This window comes from Electrophorus electricus, chromosome 3 (assembly GCF_013358815.1).
Source record: "Electrophorus electricus isolate fEleEle1 chromosome 3, fEleEle1.pri, whole genome shotgun sequence".
In the NCBI taxonomy this organism is placed as follows: domain Eukaryota; kingdom Metazoa; phylum Chordata; class Actinopteri; order Gymnotiformes; family Gymnotidae; genus Electrophorus; species Electrophorus electricus.
The window spans coordinates 19025254-19044205 of record NC_049537.1 but is presented as its reverse complement, the minus strand read 5'-3'; positions in this window follow the sequence as shown (position 1 = coordinate 19044205).

Here is an 18952-nt window from a genome sequence, read left to right as displayed (position 1 = left end):
TTTCTGTAGGAAATGATGGAACACAAGCAGGTCCTCATTTCTTACAGTGATTCTGGCTTAGGTTCAGAGGATCTGATGTATTACCAGCCTACATGTAGGCGACATGCTTTTGGTTCAGAATCCTGGTTCAGGGCACTGTGAATATTAAATTCTGATTGGTCAACGAGCGGGTGTTGTTTACATAAAGTCACCCCTGACTGCAGTTTCTCATGATTGCTTATACTCATGCAGATATTCTGTAAACTACCTGCCAAACTGTGAAAGGAAAACATTTTTTTCTAATTATAGTTATTTGTGATAATCTCTATAAAGTTCTTCAATTGTGTTTTTCCCTCGATAAATGTTAGTATGAATGGCTGAACTTAATTCTCACTAGAACAAACACTTTAATGTTGAAATGTTAATGCACATTAAGAATAGAAAGATGTTTAAACAGAATAAATGTGATTACTGCTGGCATAAACCTAAAACCCTAACTACCAAAACACTCACAGAAATGACTCCCGGAAGCCGATCATTTCTAGCAAATGTAATTATGGGATAATGATACTTTTTACTTTTTCATATCACCAGTTCAGGAAGGCTTCCAGAAGCAGTACAGCTTGTCGTCTGCTTCACACTTTCCACAGTGCTTACATTGTCTAAGTCATGCTGAGGAAATGCAGCTGCTGGTCATGGCAGAGCTTTACCCATCATCTCCACAGGCAGGGGAGGCATGCAGACACATTAGCAGAGACATGAATGGATCTGCCATGCCAGGTGCTTTAATAACATTGCATGGGCAGGAACAACATGACCTGGAATACAGGCAGATTGAAGAGATTTTGTAACCTGCAAATTGTGGTAAAGACGCCAGGCTTCTATGCAGCAGTCTTTTCTTGTTTAAATGCTTTTGGTTTTTTTCCCATTATTGGTGTGCATGATTTTATACATATATATATATATATATATATATATATATATATATATATATATATATATATATATATATATATATATATATATAAAATCAAATTTATTTATATAGCACTTTTTACAACAGATGTCACAAAGCAGCTTTACAAGTCTAAGCCCCAGTGAGCAACCCAAGGGGCAATCCAACCTTGAGAGGAACCAAGACTCAAAGGGGGGGGGGGGGGGTCCATCCTCTTATGGCCAGATATATATATGTGAGTAACAGTGCTTGTGCAGCAAAAATAACAAGATCAAATGATCATAGGTTTGTGGAGAATATGAGACAAAAGAATTACAAGATAGTGAGAGTGGTCTTATTGACTTCTCTGTAACTTTTCAAGCGAGCTAGCATGGACAAATTTTCCACAGTGCTTGGTGTCTTCACCAAGTATGATCTACATAGTAGTATGATGTACATACTACATGTTACTCTACTTAGCATTTGCCATGAATTTTAGGAGACGTCAGCACACTTTCTTGCAGTTGTAGTGTCGATTTGTCAGCACAAGCTGTGGCAACAGATTACATTAGTCAAACCCAACATATTGCCAGAGTACTACTGTAACATAGAAGTAAAAGGATTCATGGCAAACCTGAATTCATTTTCCATCGTGGAGTTCAAGCTTGATATGGAATGCTCGATGTGGAATTAAATATTTCTGGGTCAAGCCAACCGTTACTACATAAGCATTTATTCCACTTTTATGTTTAATAATAAAGAGTTACATTTGAGCCACCGCTATTACTACAAGTAAAAAGGGAAGCTCTAAAACAGTGACCACAAACCTGCCATCAAACACAATTCTAATACATGCAATCTTTAAAAGAAGTTTCTTTTGAAGACACTGGCCTTTTGGCTCAGGTGCGGAATGTTATGGCTGGAATTAAACTCTCCAAGGGGTTGGTGACGACTGCTCTAGAAGCTCTAAAAAATCCCAGAAATCTTATAAAGGCTTGCCTGATTTTCAGCCTTATTCATATGACTGGGTTGTATCTGTGAAGTGCTGTTTGACAGTTACATTTATCAGCCATTTCTTTCTGTAGTTTATTCTTGCCAGTACCTTATACGCATAACTTCATAGCAAGTGATTCTAGAACCCATGTATCACATAAAGACATCCACACATGTGCATGTATACACACACACACACACACACACACACACACACACACACACACACACACACACACACACACACACACACACACACACACACACACACACACACACACACGTGCAAACACACACACACAGACTAAGCACAGCCAAGGGCAACAAAGAGGGTGGGCTGGAGCCCGGCTCTTTTCTTACATTAGTGCAGTAAATGTGTGAAGACTGGCTGTTTCAGGAGCACAGGAACCTCCACACAGGAATCAAAGCCACTGCCGAGGGGGAGGTGTGAAGGTCATGGTGCTCCTCACTTGCTGGTCTAGTTGCACCTCGCTCCTCACTTACTGATCTTTTTGAACAGATATCGTGTTTCCAGACATGGTCGTCTGAGGTGAAATGTGTTAGTGGAAAATGTTCTTTCATTAAAGAGCATGTCAGAATGTTCTGCTACGTGGACCAAGGGATGCGAGAGAGAGAGAGAGAGAGAGAGAGAGAGAGAGAGAGAGAGAGAGAGACTGAAATAATATCATGTGTGAAACCACTATGCAACAGCACTATCGCACCTCCTGACTAGTGCACTCTAAACTAGGTTGAGCCACACTGACATCTAGTGGTGAGATCGAGCACAGCAAGACAAGAAATGTAGTCTTGCCAGTTCTTCCCAGTTACTTTCTCAAGCTGTCTTGCAGTTTTGGCCAGACACACTCACTCTCTGTCTGACAGAGACCACAGAGTGGAAAAATGCACTGGATTTTTAACTGTATTAACTGTTATGAAATGTGTTACTCTCTCCTGTTATTACACTTTTATTACATTGTACTTACTGTTTATAACACATAAGGCATACTGCTTCATACTGTCAGCTGATCACAAGTCTGTGTTCTCAGTGGTTTAGGTTTCAGTGCCAAATGAGTCTGTATGATGGAGAAAGAGAGAAATGCAAAACGTTTAATAGGTTTCCAGTGAGCAAACAAACAAAAAAAAAATGATTATAGAGGCCATATGAGTACTAAATAATATAGAAACTTGGCAAAGGTTAAGTAGCATAGCTTATAAAATTAATGACCTCTGATTTATTTTCTTCTTTGCCACTTTGTGATCAAAAGCATAGTTTTGAAACAATGCAAAAATCTGTTTTTCTCTTTATTAATCACAATAACTTTTTAAATCATAGTAAAAATACCTTTGGCTTGACTTGCAAGGAACAAGTATTCTATTAACTAAAAGTAGCATTTCTCCACTTGTTTCTATGAGTCATGAGTGAGACATAAATACTATAATATTCCAACACACTATTTTTTGTATTTGTTGCCAACACCTGTGACTGCCCACATTACGATTTCACTTTTTACCTTAACTCCGGCTCCTGAGGTGCCTGCCAAGTCGCATAATTTCAATGAAGATGATGTTTAATAATGAAGATTGTATAGTTGACTAAGTTTACAAAGGTTGCCTTGATACCTTTTAAAGCAGTGGACTGTCTACATGCTGAGAAGTTCTATCCTAGTTTCATACTATGTCAGTAATGTCCATCAAGCACACATTAGTCAGCACTGTGTAAGTTGTTATAACTATTCCATATGGCCCTTGTTGTCCCTAACAAAGTCAGTGTACACAAAGAACCACAGTGAAATGAAGCGTCAAACATTTCTCCAGTCTCTCCTTAAAATTAGCCTGATGCTGCAACCCAATATTAATTTTAAAAGGCCCAAACGAACCACACTACATGCAGGTTGAGACAGGAGAGTGTGTTTCATGCTGATAATCTTGTTTTTCATTTCCTTAAATACTTAACATTCCTCAGGCTCATCTCAGCACATGGGCTCATAATCAGGTAAGGCTGAAAACACCCTGTCAGTCTTTCACTGGCCTTCGACATCCTTCATCTCCAAACTGCAACCGCTAAATGAGGTGTCTCTTGATTCTCTAGACTGTGACTCATGTATGGCCGCCACTATTTTGATTTGCCTATTTGAAGTCTTTGGCTGCACAAATCTGCTTTTCTTTCACACTTTTTTTTCCTTCTTTGAGTGTCTGGTTTTATTGAAAGAACATGTGCGTGCTGGTCTCTTGAATACTGCTATAAAATCTTCCTGAGCTACCTTCCTCTCTGCTTGACCTCAAGCTCCTGAGGTTTTAATGACTTCCTGACCAAAATGCCATTCAGTTCCTAGGTCTGCAGTTAAACAACTTCAGACCAATCATCTTTTAAAGCCTTAAAGCAATGGTGGTGAAGGCCAGGCCAGGTTTAAGCTCTGGTGCACCAGCTACAGTTCATTAGGCTGTGATCTAAACTCAGACATTGTGCTGGACCACAGGTATGATATTTTGGCCGTTCCTGTTTCAGGAGCATTTATGCAACTTGGAAAATAAGAGGCTAATGACAGCATGAAAGAAGGAAATTATTTATTTACAGAACTAATATGTTGTCATTATGATAGTTATCAAAAAAAAAAAAGAAAGAAAGTATTTTATGTGATTTTAAGCATACACATTTGCCTTGCAACAGTGTTAACACAAACAAGAGGCAAGTGGTTGTCACTCTACCCTGCCATGTATGATTTGCCATGTGCACATAAACTCATGACACACTGCTTCTAGTAAATGACAGGCCTACTGTAACACTTGACGAAAGTTTTTTAACCTCTCAGCTTTAAATAAGCTTGGTAACTTCAGGGCAGGAATTTCTCAGGTCCAAACCTGAACCGGAGCCCATGGGACCATTCTTCCACTGTGTGTATGAACTGGTACGCCCCCCGTTGAGTGTTTAGGACAGAGGATGAAGGAAGCTTGCCTGGTTAAGTGCAAAAGGTTTTTCTGTAACACACAGGATTTTTGGACTTCATAGACATTTACTAAGCATTATGTTTGCTGTTTTTACCGAAACTATTCTTTTTAAGTTCTCAGAATAAACTTGCAGGAAAATATTTGAGTCACTGTTTTCCAGCAAAGCTTTATCAACCTCCTCAAATCACCCCCACCACCCTCAACCATCTCAAACCACCTCCACTACCTTCAACCCCCTCAAACTACCCACTACAACCCTTAACCTCCTTGACCCCCCTCATACCAGCCCCACCACCTCAATGCCCTCAACCATTTTAAACCACCCCCACCCTAAGCTCCTTCAAACTACCCCCACCATATTCAGTTTACTGTATCCTCATACAAGCTTCTACTCTTGCCTGGAAACCTAATGCTCCCACATAATATTACAATATTTTATTGTCATAAAATATTTTATTTATAAAAATGTTATTAGATTTATTGCAATATTTTGTTGAACTGTATTGTCCTTTTCCAATGGTGAGATAGCAGCAGTCAAGGACAGAGTCAAGACTACAGTCCAAGGGACGACCTGTAGCCAGACATCTCCTTTTTTTCTTCAGCACTTTGCCTGAATTCCCAACTTTATGATTTAGTGAGCGACACGATGGCATAGTGAGATATCAGAGGTCTTGTTTTTTATTGTATCACCTCCTGCTTCTCCATAGGATCTTGCATCATTCAGTGGCCCTCTACAGAACCTTTGAATGCTATGGTGTGGATGGAATATTAGGGAAGAAGAGCTGAGAGAACAGACGCCCTTGGTGGAATGTGAGAGACTCTGGATGTCATCTCTACAGCATTTCGCTAAATAGCCCAGCATGTTTGTTTGTGCGTTCTTGTCACACAGCATGGACTTGGCTGGACCATTCTTTTCATATCTCATTAACTTGTGCACTAGTTTGACTGTAGGAGCAGCCTCAAGACAACGTGAGTCTCTCGAATTAACCATGAGGACCAGAGTAAGCTTATACCTCAGTTCATCCTGGAATAACTAGCATCTTTACAATACTTAAACCAATTTGGACAGTCAGGGTCAGGTTAAGAGGTGACTTCACTGGCACCATGACACCTGCAGATTTGTAGCTTCAGCTCCAAAAAGATGATGTTGACCAGTAAGGAACCAATGAGGAACGTACCCCAAACATGGAAATATATCTAGTCATGCCATGTCATGTAGATCATTTAGTGGACGGAAGCCTCGCACAAGCCCAGCCAGCCTGTTCTTCCATCAGGATCATGTTCGCACAGAGGGCCGTGCTTGCGGCTGCTTGCTGTCCACAGTTGCTGCTTAGCCTAAAGCTCTTTACAGCAGGAGCCAATGACATGGGATTCATCATGGCTAGATTCTCATATTTAATGAGTGGAAAATGGGAGTGCATGCCACATTTATGTAGTTAGGTTGGAAAGTATTCCCCTCCAGCTACAAGGACTGCCTCATACCATCAATAAAAAAGATGTCTGTGGGATTAGATGGTGATGTCTATGTGAATGTGGACAGAAAGATGAGACTGAATGAGATACAATAATCAGCTAAGAGGTCTATCAGGTTTAAATGTGCTCTGAAATATTACACATTAAATAATCCCAAATGGGGACTGAAATCAAGGTTGAATGGAAATATTTGACCATGACTTTTATTTTGACAAAAAATCACATTCTGAAGTAATTTAACCATCTTTTTTTAAGTGACCCATAGCCTATCTACCTCTAAAAGGTAAACAAAAATGTAGCTAGTAAAAGACAAAACTCAGAAACAGACCTATTTTACAACCAAGAGGGGAGCATATCCTTATTGCAAATGGGAGGTTTATCATCTGTCATTCAACCAAAAGAAAAGACCTGGTGTTCCATTGTGTCATATGCAGTATAGCCTAATGCTATATATTTAAAGTTCAGCTGGTTTCACAGCCCATAGCTGACTGACAAACACACCATTACATGGTAAGAGGAACACCTAAAAATCATACCACTTAGTAGAACCATTATGTTGACACAGGCACCATAGATACAAATGACCTGTATCACTGCAGAGGATGCCATCCAGATGATGCTCTACTGATATTTCAAACCATCACATTTTCTGTGGAAGATATTACTTCATAGTCTTTAAAAAAGAGATAAATTACTTTAGCATGCTGACTGCCTTTGATATCAAGCATTACAACTAAAAGCACAGAGGAAGACACTATATCATCAGAGGAAGACACAATAGTCTGCGTGCTACATGCTGCGTGCTACGTCGTGTGTTAAGTGTGTAAATAAACGTATGTTTCTGTTCAACGTGACTCGTCCCCGCATCCTGCTTAGCCTCTTCCCGTCACAGTCTCGTTTACTACCATGGCTAACAGAACAATTTAATCCAGAACAATTTATGGCCATAACATTAACACAAAAAAAGGCAGAAAAATAATACATTTAGTAACATTACTTGATAAAAACGCTGACTAAATGTGTAGGTGGGCTTCATAGCTTCATTTTATTAATAAATAATAAAAACTTAAAACTCTTCATGGAATTTTTATAACATATTTGAACATGAGAATGCTTTTTAATAATTCTTATACTATAAACATGCAAATTTATAATGGTCAGCATGACCACCATGGCTGTCATAGTAGTTATGGCTTTGTAGTGTTAGGCTTTTGGCATTTTCTATAACAGGGCTTATTACTGCAGTACTTCACAGAACACAAATGTACCATTTCAATTGAGGTGACTAATATCAGAGAGCCTCGACCACAGAATACCTCCAAAATGGCGGTTAAAGCCAAATTGCACGTCGGCTTTTGCGAGGTTGACGCCATCTGTCAAAAAAACGATACACATGAAGGAGTATCTGGTCAACCTCACGGAAGCTGCGGAGTCTGGTGGCTTGGGGGGGGGGGGGACCACTGCATAGTCGGGTCATGAGGGCTTCAGCACCTTTTCCCCAGATGGCAGGAGAGTGACTGGAACAAGAGATTCAGTCCAGAACTGAAATGAGAAAAGTAGCTTTAGCCATGTTAGCTCAAAGTCACATGTGGGTCTGAAACTGGTAGGCCATTCAGCTGGGCTGTAACACGCGAAGTGTCTGAGGCAGTAAAAGTGCAGTTTTAGTCACCTGTGTTTGGTCTGCTGTTAGTGAGCGCAGCCTGCATCTGGACAGCACAGCCTGAGAGCAGACCTCCAAGGGGTGTTCCAAATCTGACACCCAGTCTCAGGCATGTTCCAGCAACACCGTACCAAAGCCCGTGACTCACTTATGGCCATCACTCACTCGGCAGACACACAACATGATGAAGCCATGGCGTGGTGTGCTGAAGCAGATAAGTCATATGAAGATTGACACGGAGGTCAGGGAGTTCACTCAAATTTCAAACACATAGATTGCCCTCATTCATTCCTATCTTATTGTAACCCTATATGACAAAAACTCAAATATGATCATAATTTTTTATAGTAGCTGGTTACTATAAATCCTGTATTATTTTTATATGATTATGTGTTCTATCATATAGAATAGCATATTTTTCATATATGCCTTTTATAACTTTGAATTTGATACAGATCTTATGTTTTTAATATACAATATTACAATATTTGTTGAGGAGCTATTTTAATATAAGTATGAAATGGGAATGCTATATCAATAATTTTAAAGCATTGTTTATGGCACATGGATTCTTACACTGATTTCACAAACTGCCTTTTAATGACTGTTGCTGTATGGGACCTAAACTGATCTGAGGCCAGTTCATCATAGAACTGCTCATTTTTACCTTCCCCTCCCCATCTCTTACAGGTTCTTAATTTACCACTGTTTGTGTTGTTAGTAATAGTTGTAAATGAGCTGTACAGAGCTGTTGTGAAAGTGTCAGAATTAAAGATTACTGGACTGCACGGAGCTTGCCAGCAACTCGATGAGAGAACAAAATAAAAGCATCAGTCTCATTTATTGTCTCTGTCCACCCAAGACCTCCAAACTGGGTCATGCACAGCGTGCCTGAAGTCTTAAACACAGAGAAACAATGTTGTTTACATTCCTAATGGAAGAGTCCTGGAAGGGACAAAGTGCCTGACTCCTAAAACATGTGGGAAATCCAGGCATACATTAATGAAGCTCTTGTTATGGTAATATGTGATATATAAACTAAGAAGCCAAAGCACTTCATGGCTAATTTGAAGACTCGTCATACGCTTAACAATCATCTTGCATGCTCAGATCGCATGCGTAAAGCCCGATAGATGTGACTCACAGAAGAGGTGGTCTCATGTGAAGCTCAGATGTCTGAAAGCCATTAAAAAAGGAAATTCCACGGAATGAATAATTCTACAGAATCTGGCAAGTTTCTCAGTGTGGCACCTTACCAATGGGATGTAGGCAAAAATCCGTTAACAGGAGGGGGTCAAGTGGGGGCATCCCAAGTTCTGTTTGTAACATATGGAACCACATTCCAACTGAACAGAGGCAACTTGGTGGTAGGACATCAATCACTGGGAACCTTTGCATTAATTTAATAAATTATTTTTATTAAATTAATAAATGCTTATCTCTCATATCATGATTGCTTTGCTGTTGCATATAAGTGTTATAATAGGAAGTCAAAATATCAAATTTTCTCAGTTTCAATCTTTTTTTTTTCTCCATAGCTCTGCATGTGAATTGTATGAAATCCTGAGAACCTGTTCTTTCTCTCCTAGAGGAAAGCTCCTACAGAAGAGAGCTCCTTCAGAAGGAGCATGCTCTGTTCACATGCTCTACATGCATGCGTGGACCTCTCATCACCCATAACATTGCTTGTTGGCATTAGTTTGCTCAGGAATGTACTCACTGTCATTATTAATGTGATTTGTGCGGGCAATTCCTAATAGTTTTCACTCAACACCACTAATTTCACTGCAAACAGGACATGCCCTTAAGTACATTCAAGCAACAGGGAGCATTTCTTCGAAATGTTAAAGCAAGAAAATATAAAAAATACACATAACTCTCAGACAAACTGCCGACAAAGTTCTCAATCCTGTTTTGGTTACGTCAGAGCTACTTCGATGGAATGTAAGACCTAATAATTTAAACATTACAACCCTGGCCCCTAATTCAGGCATTCAGCTGTACCTATAAATCACTATGCAATTTAGGGCCTTAAGTGCATGCTTTACAAAGGGCTGTTCATAGCTGATATGGAGGGCCGGCCTGTGACCATTTTACCCCTGCAACCTACATCGGCCGTTAATATGCTCTGTGGCAATGGTAACAAATGGGACTAATTTTGTACTATCCCTCAGAGAATAGATAAGCCAGTGTAACAGGGAATTTGCTGCATGATGGATAGGAAAGTTGGCATGGCATTTGTACCACCCATACACACTTATTTTGCATCCATTTATTCTCTTTTGGCTTAGCCTCATTTATGTTGGCTGTTTGTCAAATAGCCTGAGCTGGAGATGCTAGGAAAATATGTGTCTGTATGGAAAACCCATAAGCTGCTGCTTCTACTTTTTGTGCAAACACGTTTTATTAAGGTGAGAGATGTGGGGGCCTGCTGAATGACTGGAGTTTCGCAGTGGAGAGTGAACGACGTTTGTCTATGATGAACCCATTCAAGCATCAGTTCAAAGCATCAGTGCTCCACATGCACATAAATCTTTTTTTTTATTTTTATGAGCACTCTGGATTCTTTATTATTCAAATGTGTTTAGCATACAGTAGGGTCCAAATGACTGGAATCCACTAGCAATGACTGAAGAACATTGCACTGGGATATTTTTTAGCACTCAGGAAAACAGTTGGGCTTCAAACCGTTTCACCCAGCTCCTCTGGCATTGTTGCAAACAGCTACAAAATAAATTGTTCAAAGCACTAGCAGTAGCAAATAATGCATAGCAGGATTTACTAATTAAATCACTATTATGTTAAAATAGTCAGCACTGGAACCATTTAAATTAATAGATGCAATCACAAAATTTAAAAAAACAACTTACCCTAGGGCATGCCCAGAGGATATACAGATGTGTTTTATTTTCATGTTAGGATTTCTCAGATTTGTCACCTTCTTCAGAAATGTTTTTGTCTCCCTTTCAAATACTGTATTATTGAATTAAAGAATGTAATTTATGTATTCGTTTTTGTCAAATGATGAAATAAAAAAGTAGTAGACTGACTTTTGGACTGTTCTCTATATAACGAATATTTCAGACATTCACCATATCAGCCTGCCAGCAAAATCACTGAAAACAGCCTTTCACTGTCTTCCCAGAACAGATATTACTGCCATACCACTGTATGAGCCTTGTAAAGCTATGACATTTGGCTTCACTGTACTTTTTGTTCAGACATACAAAAAGTAACTGCTTTTTAGAGCACATGTGGCATGTGGTATAAATCAGGCACAGTTAGTGTTCAACTAGGTGTTGGAACAAGTGAAACAAGAAACCTTTATGACTTCAAACGTGGTGTAGTAGTTTGCACTGGACGTGTCATTCTTAGCATCTCACAAGTGACCGTTGTCCTAGATTGTTTATGTCTAGCTGTTTCAAGACATTACCAAGAATGTGATGGAAAGCAAAAACTCATCAGGGATGCACAATGCTGTGGCTCAGTCCTGAGCCTGTGGATCAGTGGGCTTAAAGGAAAATGGCAAGAATAGTGCAAGCAAACAGACCACAGTAACATGCAAATTTGACACCAGCTGTCAGAATGTCATCTCAGGATCATTCTGGTCCTCATTGGAACATCATGGCTGAACAAGACTATTACAACATGGCTGCAGTTTGTCCACTTTCAGATGAATCGCCATTGAAATGGTAAAGGAAAAGCAGATCAGTGTTTGTTCCTGGATTAAACATCGGAGGGTATATAAATATAAGAAAGAGAGTTGTGTCATAGGTGAGGTAAATATATACAGGGTATTGCTTTATGAGGCAATATTATCATTATTGTCCCTCACAGTATGTATAACAGCTGGCTTATAGCAGCTGAGTTTATCCAAAACAAAATCATGTACATTTTTATGAGGGTCTTTACAATTGCCATTAGAAGTAACCCATTACCCTTTTCAAAGACTAATCATAGACAACAATAATTGGAATCTGAGAAGAAAAATGACAGATTACAAGAAAGACAAGAACTCGGATATGAATTTTAAAAAATGATCTAATGTTTCTCTATAGTAAAAGGATATTAATAGGAGTAATGTTATGGTTGTCATTCAAAATGTGTAGATTTAGAGGTGTCACAGCTGGCCCCTCTTGGTGTCCCTGTATCTGTGGTTTCCCTTTCTTGTGTAAGTGTTTTATCTCCTCCTTTCCTGTACCGGTCTTTGTTTTGTTTTTTTGCTGTTTCATGAGTTAGCACCTGTTCATTGTTAGTCCTCATTACCCTGTGTATTTAAACCCTGTGTTGTTTCCTGTTAGTTCACTGGTCTTTGTAATCCATGCCTTGTTTGTTATTGCTTGTGTTCATTGCTTGTGTTCATATTGCTGCTTGTATTCATGTTGTTTAGTTATAGCCTGTTCTTTTTTTCTGTTTCTGTGTGCTTGTGTTAACTATGTATTCCTGTTCTATTCGTATTGGCTCTATGACCCTTGACCATGCCCCTAATAAATCTCACTCTTCTCAGCATATGCGACCCCCTCATAACTGCTCCATGTTACAAGAGGGAAATTAAACTTTTTACTATCATTATTTAAAACAACTCACTCTGTACAGAAAGCCAGTTTATTTTTTATTGTCCTCTGTTCCAAGACAGTTCTAGTTATTTATGCGTTTGATTGGGCTCACAAAACATGTAGCCATGTCAGAGATTAATATGCTCCTTGTTAGAGAGATGACATTTATGGAGAAACTCTAGGGCAGGGGTTCTGAACTCCAGTTATTCTAGAACACCTACCAACCTGGAGAGTTTAGATTTATCACACATGGCTTTAATTTTCAGATAATACCAAATGCCTTAAATATTTGGATCAGGTGTGTTAGATTAGGGTTGGAACTAAACTCTGGAGGGTAGTAGATCGCCAACACTGGGCACCTCTGCCCTAAAGAAACCCTTTACTTTTCGAAGAAAGAATAATTTTCCTGTCAAAAACCTGCCCCATACCATTAATGTTCTGTTGGATTAGTTATGTCTCCCGCAGCTGCAATCCCATGAACTTTGGACAGAAGTTGATTATTTCAACATTGAAGGGAGGAGAGCTGCCTAGGTAGATTTGTATTAGCAGTCTCAGTTTAGGACACTCTTCTATTCTTTATGTTAGGCCTAGAAACCAATTCAGAAATCCCAGTTGAATAGAGTTGGATACATTTTGGACAGATTTGATTTCATCTCTGAGCATGCTGTCAAATGCTGGCACTTACATTAAAGGTAAACTTCAACCTGCCTTATACTCATGCATAGCAGAATCAGGCCAAATAAGATCCAAATCATCATTGTTAAACAAGAACTGAGCTGCTGATTGGAAGGTTCAGATGTATGTGGGTCCTCAGCAGTGCATACTTATTCCTGAGTATTTTAGCCTTGTTTTATTAGATACATTCATCAATCTAAGACAAGAAAAGGCATCCCTTTCAATGGGATTAATGAGTACTAACTAACTGGTGTTTATACTAATGAGTTCAATGTGATCATGTCATCTTACCATGATCTGGAGAAGTTCAGCAATGAGTCATATTTGCATGTTTTTTGCATATCCCACTAACCCTTTGAAAATATCCCTAACATATGATTGTGTTTGTTTAAATAAAAACCCTGGGTGGGATGACGATGCCAAACAATGTTTTCATGACTCGCTATGATGAGAGGGGCTAGTCATGCCAGAAGCACTAATCACCGCAGCAGGCCAGGGCAAGGTCATGTTTGATTGTTTGTCTGTAACAAATGAGAATTTTCCTACCGGCTACCCAGATAGATGACAACATCAGTTTGCATTGCTGACAAATAACATCTGCTGAGGGGAGAGTTGAATGTATAAGACTTTAATTTCTCACCCCCCGCCCAAGAGAATACTGAATCAAAAGTAATAAATTATTCATTCTAAACTGAAAAACACTCACAGTCTTTCACAACCTAAAAAAAAAAGGGTAGGTAGCTGAGAGCCTTCCATTCTCTATTTAGTTAACATTTAAGTAAAATTCGATTTGCTAACCAAGTCTTGGGAAAGTATTAAATGCTGGGAGCCTTCAATACGCTCCATTTCATTGGCTAATAAGTCTCATCTATAACGAGTGGTTCATCATGAAGGGTTGCACTCTCTCCTTCTCTTTCAGAGTCACAGCCCTGTACTTCCTGATCACAGGCAGCACTTCGACTCTTTAGTGGGGAGGTCAGCAGCAAGTAGCAGTCCAAAAATGCATGTGGGTCAGTGACTCATTACTTCAGAGACTCACATGGACCAAATTAGTGTCATAGTCAGTCTGTATCCTTGTCAACTACTAAAGGTTTACATTTACATTTATATTTTTGCCATTTGGCAGACACTCTTAGCCAGAACGACATACAAAAGTGCTTTGTCATCTACTCATATAACGGATCCTAGCCAGCACAGTAGGTTAGAGTCAAGGAACTAGTACACTGCTAAAGTACAGTAAAGTATCAATGCTGATACCTAGAAGAAATACAAAATAAGCATAAGGTCTACATCAAATAATGATAAGTGCAATACCAAATGAACGTGATGAATAAAGGGTCGTGTATCCATGTGCTGTAATCATGTCTTTGTTGTGTATCCCTGTTCTATGTCAATGTTTGTTTGTCCAAAAAAGCTAAACATTTGCCAAGATTAAATCAAATGCCTCATAAATCAGAAGAAAGATCTTGTTTTTCAGTGGTAACCTAATATGTAATATGTGCTTTCACTTAGGTGATTCTGGAAGGAACACATTTTTAATCAGGCTAATGCACATCTATCGTGATAGCCATACAGGTTTTACGCATATTCGCAATTAATCATGATTAAAAGAAAATTAATTATCTCAGATTATCTTTGTTATTTTCTTTGGCAGAATCTAAAAGACCTATAATCTGAAACTGTGCTGCTTGTAGTCAAGAGGTAATTGGGTTTTTTCCTCTACCATGAGTCGGTAGGAATTGAACTCCTTTCATTTCTCAGGCTGCACCAAACAATACTTCACTGGGTCTCCCCGGAAGAGATTTCCAAGGGACAAATTCTCCAAGAGAACCTTACAATTAATCCCAGATCTGAAAAATGGTGGCGGATCGATTAGACTTAGGCAACAGCTAATGTTTTCAGTGTCTCCAGCAACATTGAAGTGTTGAAGACATGGTGGTATGGAAATCATTATAGTGACTTGGCCTTTTGGATTTGATAAATTACCTTGAGTGCTCATGTTAGGAAATGTATAGGCATGCTGTGTCTATTGTGCCATGAAGAAAATTATCAGCAATGAATTACTTTTGGAAAAAAAATGCTGTCCAACCAAAGTAATATGAGTGAGTATAGCCAGAACTCAGAACTGCAGTTTCTGAGTTCCAAAAAATACAGTGTAAGTAGATGCAGGCAAGCGAAGGAGAAAGCAAGAAAAATTGAGAGAGAGAGAGAGAAGTTTCCATCAGCACATTAAATATATTTGGCTATTAAACCCCTACACTGCAACTGTGGGACAACATGGTACTACAATGCTTCATCTCAGCTCTTCCTCCCTAACCCAAAGCCAGCACACGCTTATGACATCATAATCCCACAGCAGGGTTGCCAGGCGCCACGGCTAGGCCGGAAACACTATCAGTGGGTAGGTCCTCCCCACTGAGTGCTGAGGGTTATGGATGGGGCTGTCGAGTAATGACTCACATGTATCACCCTAGACCTTTGTGTCTACTGCTGACTTAAGCTAGTAACATGCTGAGGTTCTGGGTCAGCCGAAATGTGTCTCTCATGTCTGGGGGAAGTTTTCATACACGCTGTACATGTGTGTGAATGTTGTTTCCATGATCTTCTGCAGCAACACTCATCATGAACCCAGGGGCCGTTGTGCAGTAAAGTGAGTTTGACCCATTTTCCATTTGCTGCCGCTATAACAATAAGAATATTCATTGTCTTTATTGTCACTGGGTAAAAAACATTACATTTGTTTTTGCAATTACCAGAGCTTGTTGCAGCAATCGTTAAATCTAAGAGAAAATAATAAATAATAAATATACAAAAGTGTAATATAACAATAATAAATGACAATAATAAATGAAGCAATAAATACATGTAAATCTAAGGAGTATTATAAAGTGGAGCATACATCCTCTGTTGCTTGATCTTTTCACCTCATCTGGTTCTATGGTTAACCTACTCAAACATTGACGTATTCAAATTATTTCAACATCTGCAAGTTAATCCATGTCATCAGCTTTTGAGGCAGTTCCAAAAAAGCCATTTTAAAGTATAAATGTTTAAAATCTTAAGGTAGTAGGCAGTGTGTTTTGCTTTCAGCAAGGTTTCTCTTTCTTTTGCCAATTTAGAAAGCTCTGTTTTGACTTGATAAAGCCATGGTCCCTCAGAATGAGTCAAACATAAAACTCTCAGCTCTCTCGTGGTGTTTATACAGTTATTAAGTAGTCTCATAAAGCTATAATGACGTTGTGTCATCCAAATATAGCTTAATCAAGTCTGCCCCCTAGTGATAGTTCAGGTTAAACAGGTAAATTACCAGAATTCATATTTCCTCAATGAAGAGGAAAGGTTAAATTGAGGTGAATTGAGACTGATTCTGCTTTTAGGGAAGAGTAGGTGTGTTCTATCCCGCACTGCAGCTCTGGTGCCATAAAACCTCTGGGTGCAAGATGGACTTTCTCATACTCATTTGACAATTCTGATAAAACTGCTTGATTTGACAATTTGAATTTCTGAACTTTTCTGATTTATTACGAAACTTCTCTAGAGTCACCACAAATCAAATTTGTTATGAAAGCCTTTGCTGATTCGTTCAAAACATTTTGTCTAAATTTAATTCACGGTCTTCGGTCTGCAGGATTCTGGAAACTGTGTGGGTGGATATTACCCATTCTTCTCCACTGGGATTTAGATGCTGTCCATCATGAGTTTGATTAATGTCATTGATGTGGTCTGGGCTGCACGTGCTTGCTGAACAGCAGAGACACATTAATGTGGGAAATAAGGCAGGAGAGAGGAGTGTTTGGTTTGAGAGAAAAGCTGCACTCTAGCGCCATGCTTTAGCCAGGCCTTCTTGTTTACGTTACCATCAGGCTCCAATGCGTCGCTGAAGTGGACACCTCACCATCCTGTTTACATGACAAACTGTGTTTTGATGCTTCTGCATGATTTACCGATGCGTAGCTCATGTAATGGGAGTACGGCTTCTGGGGACCAATAGAGGCAGGCTGTTCAGAAAATGCTTCAAATGTTCACAGCTATACAAGCTAGCAGCACTTTTTGCTGATAACAATTGAGATTCATTATTGTGACATCCACTTGTCTGACACCTCTAAAAGGTTAAGAGGTTAAAAAATATCCTGGTTCATGGTTGCTCATACTTAGCCTCCAGATAACCTCAAAAAATCTCCCTCTAGAAGTCAGGTGTGATTACAGTGTAGCTAATCGGCTGCAATAACCATTCAGCAACTGCCCATGGTTATGTAATTCAGCTCTGGATTTGAAGTCCATAATTGAATACTTCTGGCATAGACCGCTTCACAGCTGTGTTAGAAGACAAGTACCATGACCAACAACGCCATCAAAGCAGCCTCCACTGGAGCTCTGAAATCACTGACATATTATTGCGGTTAGACGTATGCTGATGGAGGTTACCATAAATGTATTGACAGACATCACATATGGTAATAGGAAAAAATAATTCCATCCTTCTCACGGGCTGAGAGACAAATGTTTGGTTATTCGGACTGGCTTCCATGTCTGTGGAAGAAAGAAAGCACAACTTGAAAGCTTTGTGGGTAAATTCACCTGAAACATTGAGGACATGTGTACCATAGCCTTGGCCAAGTCTCCTATCGACACATGTCGAACAATCTCTTTACATGTTGGATTGTAAACATTTAAGTCCTAATCACAGACTTAAGCTTTGAAGCTTGTATAAGAGTGTGCTACCTGTTTAGGAGCCCCATACTGAGAAAACAGTGGTAGAGAGAGAAGAATAAAACAAAAGAGTTAGTCAAAGAAAAGTCCTACAGCTATTAGTTCTCTCCTACACAACAGCATTCATGAGTCTCCATCCCCAATCACTACTGCACTGAGGACTAAGATTTAAAGGAACTGATTCAAATTCCAACACTGAGGTCCGGACAGCATTGTATTTGGCTTCCGCAGGACTGCATAAAGCCAGGGTCACATGGAACATGTTAATGAAGGGGGCAGACCAAGGTCTATACGTTAGCCAATTTGAGTGCTTTTGCTTCAGAGGTTGTCACTAGGAAGAAATGTGCCAAGACCTCCATGTTCAGTAAAGTCGGTAGGGAACTACTGTACTGTTTCTGAATGGCCTACGTCATGTCTTGGCAATATTACAATGCCTTGCTATAAATAATCAAGCCTGATTACTTTAACCTCTCTGTGTCAGTGCTGGGAACATGTGAACCTAACCCACAATACAAGCCTTACTTTAGCCTGAGAGCTGTCTAAAAGCTATAAATGTCATACTCCACAGTAAAAGTGATTACTGTCCCTGGTTCGGAACATCAGCGTTCATTTAAAACCATGTCTGATGAAGAATTTGTTCATAAGCCTCACTTACACTACAGCTTACACAAGATTTTAGTAATTGTCTGGCAGGCCAGCAGTCTCTGATGAAGTATCAGAGATATTTAAGCATCCAACATCACCAAGAAAGCTCCGAATTCACACAGGAGCATGGACACTGAACACATCTATGTCCCAAACACTCGGACAGCTCATCCTGTGCCACCATTACCTGCATGGGCCCAGATTTATGGAGGCTCTACTAAAACATCTGCACTGCTAGCCTCTGCTCTTGACCGTAACTTCTCTCTTCCTCCAATGCTGGCAGTAAACATTTCCCAGCCAGTTCTGCTCATCACCGTACACGAAAGCACACTGAACATTAAAGTGATTCATTCACAGTCAGGAACGCAGCATGTGGAATCA